This window comes from Maniola jurtina, chromosome 22 (assembly GCF_905333055.1).
Source record: "Maniola jurtina chromosome 22, ilManJurt1.1, whole genome shotgun sequence".
NCBI classification, from domain to species: domain Eukaryota; kingdom Metazoa; phylum Arthropoda; class Insecta; order Lepidoptera; family Nymphalidae; genus Maniola; species Maniola jurtina.
In genome coordinates, this window is record NC_060050.1 from 9,286,463 (window position 1) to 9,292,959 (window position 6,497).

The 6,497-nt window shown below is 36.1% G+C and overlaps 1 protein-coding gene across 2 annotated transcripts in view; it reads left to right on the forward strand.

Annotated features, from left to right (window-relative positions):
* The first annotated feature begins 565 nt into the window (after nucleotides 1–565).
* Nucleotides 566–6,497, forward strand: part of LOC123876967 (UDP-glucosyltransferase 2-like) — a 38,440-nt gene continuing 32,508 nt past the window's right edge. Inside the window, exon 1 of one of the 2 annotated variants that reach the window (XM_045923426.1) lies at nucleotides 566–777. The gene's annotated coding sequence lies outside the window, so the exon portion shown is untranslated. Of the gene's footprint in view, nucleotides 778–3,951; nucleotides 4,276–6,497 lie in introns of those variants that run through there. The other variant, XM_045923428.1, reaches the window with a different exon arrangement.

Here is a 6,497-nt window from a genome sequence, read left to right on the forward strand (position 1 = left end):
TGTCTGCTACCTTTTCACGGCCCAACAGCTTAACCGATTTTGACGTTTGGTACAGAATTAGCTTATATCCCGGGGATGGAGATAGGCTAGACATAAAAGAGTTCCCACGGGATTCCTAAATACCCATCCGCTTAACCGATTTGCACGAAATTTGAAACCGAGGTAGCTTGCGTCCCTGCAATTGACATAGGCAACTTTTTATCTCGGAAAATCAAATAGTTCCAATGGGATCTTTAAAAACCGAAATCCACGCGGACAAGTCGCGGGCATCCTCTAGTATTAATATAAATACTAGCCATCCCAATTCCCATGACTTTCTTATGGTTTCGTCCAGTCCGTCTGGTCCGTCCGTCTAACTGAGCAAAATCAAAGAGTTCCCACGGGGTTTTCTAAAACCTTAATTCGGGCAGACGAAGTCGCGGGCACCAGCTAGTACTCAATAGTACCTAGCTATTAGACGTAGTTAGACAAGGGTAGATACTGACAAGTTGTTCAAAGATTAGATAAAAGCTATTACACAAACTGTATCCAGCTATCAGCTGTAAACAGTCAGTGAAGTCGTAGATCGTCCCGCGAATAATGGCGCCAAGCCAGCCGGGAATAGGCAACAGTTCGCCCTAATTGCCTATCAGCACTTTCGGCTAAATTGCCGCTATCGCCTACAAGTGCCTACAACTTGCGTGACTTATAGTTTCTGATTTACAGTCCCACTTTGAGAGAACTTAAAAGCTTTTCAAGCGAATTTCGGATTTTATCTCTCCATGTCTCAAAGAGTAGGTAGGTACGTTAATACGATGTAAAAATCCTTTATAGGGAGTTCTGTGTTTTGGCTGAAATGAAAATGAAAAAATGAATGAAAACATTTTTTATTTAATAAAACTTTTACTAAACTTTTGCATCGTCAAATGCATCTTCCACTGGTTCTGAGTGCCTATCGAGAAGAACCAGCAAGAAACTCGGCGGCAAACATTTGATAATATTATAGAATAATATAATGCCATGACTGTATATAAGTAATTGAAGTCCCGCGCTTTTCTGGAGCGAGCTGCAGGTCAAATCTACCCTCTGTTATCATTTACATAATCTTCGTTTGTTTAATATGCTATTTTCAAGAGCATAATTTTAGTAGATTTTTAAACTTGTGTAAAGGCAAGCCCAAAATTGATTGTGGCTTTATTTCAGAATACATAGAAGTACAGGTACAGGAACTCAAAGTTTAAAAACCCCCGACACAAAAACCTCTATAAGAAAACTAGAAAAGAGCTGATAACTTTCAAACGGCTGAACCGATTTTCTTCAATTATAGCTAAGAACACTCTCGAAGCCACCTTTCAAACAAAAAAAACTAAATTAAAATCGGTTCATTAGTTTAGGAGCTACGATGCCACAGACAGATACACAGATACACACGTCAAACATATAACACCCCTCTTTTTGGCTTGTTTTTTTTCGTTTGTTGGTGTGCTGTAAAATCATAATATACTAAGCACACTGAAATTGTAAAAAGCCAGTGTGAATTCACTGGTACGGTTAACCGCAAACTTGGTTATTCCTGCATCATTAGGAGACCTGAATTCAGGTCAATTCGGTAATGCAATTATCTCACGTGAAACAATTTGGGGTTTCCTGTTTTACGACTATTTAGCTATGTAGACATTTGAAATTGAATCATTTTCAGCCAAAGGTTACAATTGGACCCCATTACTTACTAAGACTCAGCTGTCCGTCCGTCTGTCTGTCAGCGGGCTGTATCTCGTGAACCGTATAGGTAGAGAGTTGACATTTTCACAGAATATATATTTCTATGCCGCTATAAGAACAATTAATAATAAAATAAAATAAATTAAAACTGTTATTTCTTGTACGATGGTACGGAACCCTTCGTGTGCGCGTCCGACTCGCACTTGACTGATTTTTATGACTAACTAACTTTTGCCAGTTATGTGCGTGTTAAACAATAAAATAATCTCTTTAACTTAGCTTAGCTTTAACGGCGAAGGCAAATATCATGAGGAAACCTTCATGCCTTAGAGTTCTTGGTCAGCGTGGTAGGATGAGATCTATAGACCGCACTCTGACTTTGGACAGAGTTAAAAGGAGACAGATGTATATCTCTCACATAAACCTGTCTCGTTTTAACTTTTAACTCAATCTTAAGTCTGACCAAAGTCAAAGTAAGCTCTATAAATCTCACACTGAATATGCTGATGACAATGATTTCAGTCAGTCAGTTTCTCCTTTATTTATATAAAGAAGTCAGAGATACCGCCAAAATTTCTAAACAAGTGTCGCGGGATGAATATTTATAAGTAAAGTCAAGAAAAACCTTCAATATACTCGATATTTGATGCCGCGATGAATAAAACGGGGCAAAAAGTGGCCATGGATATTTTATATTCGGATGTTCGAAGATAGCACGACTCGAATACGAAGTTGTATGAAGGTGATCTCATGCTACCGTGACTGTCTCAAAAGGAGCTAGGTAAGGCTCAAGACACACATGATGAATGAATAAAAAAAACATTTTTTGTGCAAAAGAAGCAGCCAATACCTAAGCCAAGTGGTTAAAACTGCGGTCTATTCGGAGGATCCAAGGTTCTATTCCAGACACCCACCTCTAAGGCCTAGCCCACACTGCGATTTTTTTAAATAATCCCGGTTTTTTTTTTCTGCGCGAATTTTAAATCGCAGTGCGGGCATCTCCATAGGATTGCAAGTGTTGTGGAATTGCGAAAAAAAATTGTGCGATTTTTTTATCACTACATTTGCCATGCAATAGCGTGCAAAATTTCACATACATACCTAATATAAAATTCAAGTACAACTTTACTGCATAGCCAAATAAGTCCATTGTCAAGAATGAAATGTAAAAAATGCGCACTGTGGATTATATTATTAAATTAAAGAATAAAAGTTCTAAATTTACAAGTGTAAATTAAAAATTTATAACACCCCCGACGATCCAAAGTATTTGAGTTTTCCAAAACATCATTTTCAAATAAATAATTATGTATTTAGGCAACGTCCATCTTGACAGCTTGACATTTGTCTATTGACATAATATTATGAACCTAACGGTTATTTAACCTTCTTTTCTATAAGAAAACTAGAAAAGAGCTGATAACTCTTAAACGGCTGAACCAATTTTTTTAGATTATAGCTAAGAACACTCTCGATCAAGCCACCTTTCAAACAAAAAAAACTAAATTAAAATCGGTTCATTCGTTTAGGCGCTACGATGCCACAGACAGATACACAGATACACAGATACACAGATACACAGACACACAGATACACACGTCAAACTTATAACACCCCTCTTTTTGGGTCGGGGGTTAAAAACTCATTAAACTACATTAAATATATCACATGTCAAATTATAATTATTCCCTAGTAAGTCAACAAATAAATAACTACAGGTCTCTAACTTATCTAACTGACGCCTGTAAGACAATCTTTCGGATTCTTATATTTCAAACATGCTTATTCCTAACGATGTCTTTAGCTCGCCTTTTCACGCGCGATAAGACTTTCTTATCATACGGACAGGTGCTAACGAGGAAGCCCGCGTCTCGTTATCAGTAAAAGCTCGCAAGTCGCAACGTTGCTTTTTATTATGGTCTAGCCCACACTATGAAATAAAACAGCCTGAATTATTAATTTTAGGGTTCCGTAAGGACAAAGGAAAAGAGGAGCAGTACACAGACGATGGGAAGAACTTTTTTATGACAAGTGCAAATTAAAAATTTATAACACCCCCGACAAGTGAAGGTTACACTAACTAGAAAATAGCTGATAACTTTCAAATGGCTGAACCGATTTTCTTGGATTATAGCTAAAAACACTCTCGATCAAGCCGAAAAACAAAAAAAAAACTTAATTAAAATCGGTTCATTAGTTTAGGAGCTATGACGCCACTGACAGATACACAGATACACACGTCAAACTTATAACACCCCTCTTTTTGGGTCGAGCAAACGAACAAGCGGGTCGTACCGCCCATAAAAATTTGAATACCAGAGGAACCGCCAATGTAATACCAGCCTTTCAGGTGTGGATAATTGATCCGCCTTGAATCGATTGAAATCGATTGAAATCTAATGGAAACACCGCCAAAGGGAGTTGGTTTCACTGGATCAATTTTCTATTGTTTCGAATAAATGTGACTATTTTGGAGTTAATTTTTTTAGTTGGCTTTTAATACAGGATATCTTAATTAAGAACTTCAAAGAGTTTATTTACTGGATGTTGACGAAGTGTTAACAATATAATCAGGTCAGTAATTGCTCGAGCGCGGTTTTTTAGAATGCAAAACACGTACCCAAAGTCGCATCACCATACTACGTGGCAAGCGCTTAGGCTTGAAACAAATTGGTGCGAAATCGAGACGCCGCAAAGCGTCCTTTTTAATGTCTCAAATAAAGTGAACATTTTTTTTTTCATTTTTTAGGGTTTAGGGAAAAAGGAACCCTTATAGGATCACTTCGTTGTCTGTCTGTCTCTCTGTCTGTCTGTCTGTCTACCTGTCCGTCGTAAGTCCGTCCGTCCTTTGTGTCTGTCAAGAAAATCTATAGGGTTCTTCCCGTTGACCTAGAATCATGAATTTTGGCAGATAGGTAGGTCTTATAGCACAAGTTAAAGAAAAATCCTAAAACCGTAAATTTATGGTTATATTATTTAAAAAAAAATGTGTAATTAGTATTTTGAATTTTCAATGTAAGATAACTATACCAAGTGGGTTATCATATGAAAGCGCTTTACGTGTACAATCTTAAACAGATTTTTATTATTTTTTATGTCGAAAAAAAATACCCGAGTACGGAACCCTCAGTCCGCGAGTCTGACTCGCACTGGGCCGGTTTTTTATTTAACTTTCTTTTACTTGGCTTTCTTTTACTTCCAAAATATGCGCGTCTTTACCATTTTGTATTTTAATACAATATTTGTAATTTCTCAAACACAGGTCTACATTATAGAGAGAATCTACACGCAAAATCTTAAGTTTTTAGACCTCGGTATTTGAGCTGTACGTTGATAATAATGAGGTTAATCAGTTTGACCTTTTAGATAATAATACTTACCTACACAATATGATATAGCGATCTACGAGCGGTAGTAATGATACGTTTATGATATAATATTTACTTTTATAATTACCAGTAAGTACATATCACCAAGGCTGCTAAATTTCCTTCACCAGTTAAGCACTTATCATTTCATTAACAAAATATTTTTTTGGAAATTCGACCCCTAAAGGGGTTCAATAGAGAATGGAAATTCGTATGAAAGCCCGCCATTTTCAAGTTTCATCTATGAAAATTGGTATTTGAGCTTTCGTGAAAAATGAAAAAGTACGTGGATAGGTATAGAATAAATAAAAAGTAGGCTATGTCAATTTCCGGAATTGAAGCTACCTCTCTCTGTAGGTAGGTACCTTTCATATAATTCGGTAAAATTGATGGGTCTTTAAAAACACGTGGGAACTCATTGATTTTCCGGGATAAAAAGTAGCTTATGTCTTTCCCCTGGATATAAGCTAACTCTATACATAATTTCATCAAAATCGGTTTAACTGCTGGGCCGTGAAAAGCTAGCAGAGACAGACAGACATACTTTCGTATTTATAATATTATTGTTATAAGTATGGATTATAATATGCAAGGTCAAGTGCGTGTCAGTACACGCATAAGGGAGGGTTCCGTGGGCATGCTAGTTGCTAAAAACTTTGATTAAAGTTCGGATTGTGGAGTAATGCTTCAATATGAACTTTGTTGTGCGCAAACTCAAAACTAAACTAAAATGACAGGTCTTATTTATTATTGCCATTCCTTCCATAATGCTGAAAAGCAAAACACTAGATTTAGACCTATGAATTTATTTTAGTTTAGATGTGTATAATAGAATTATCCACAATGTGTTACTATCCTAACTTCAATGTCACGTCTGTTAGGGTTCCGTTTCAAAACAAGGAAAAAGTTTCATGTAGAAACAAAAATTATTTTTTACTTTTTAGTGTTAGTGGTTATTGAATTCGGTTTTTTTTTGATTTTTTTTATTAGTTATGATATTCGTGATAAGGAAATCAAAATACACTATTGTATCAAATTTCAGATTTATCGGCGGTATGCGCTTTTGTCAAATTCTATATTGATGGTTAAAATATATTTATCTACTCGTATAACAATTTTGTTCAAGTGAAAACCCTTTAGGCACATTGTGCGATTTTGGTATGCGTAAAAAGTACAAGGTCGCGTCACCCTCATGCTAATGTTATTAAGTGCTTGGAATGCCGATAAATCTATAAACTAAAATAAGTAAATAGTTTTAATTTACAAATCATGAAATTTTAATTTTTGATACCTATACAGTTTTATCAAGTCCGTCTGTACGTCTGCCCGTCTAACAGATCGTGTATTTCTATTGCCATTATCACAACAAAACCCTATTAGAAAACCAAGAGGGCAAATATCAAATGGCTGCCATGAAAATAGAAAAAA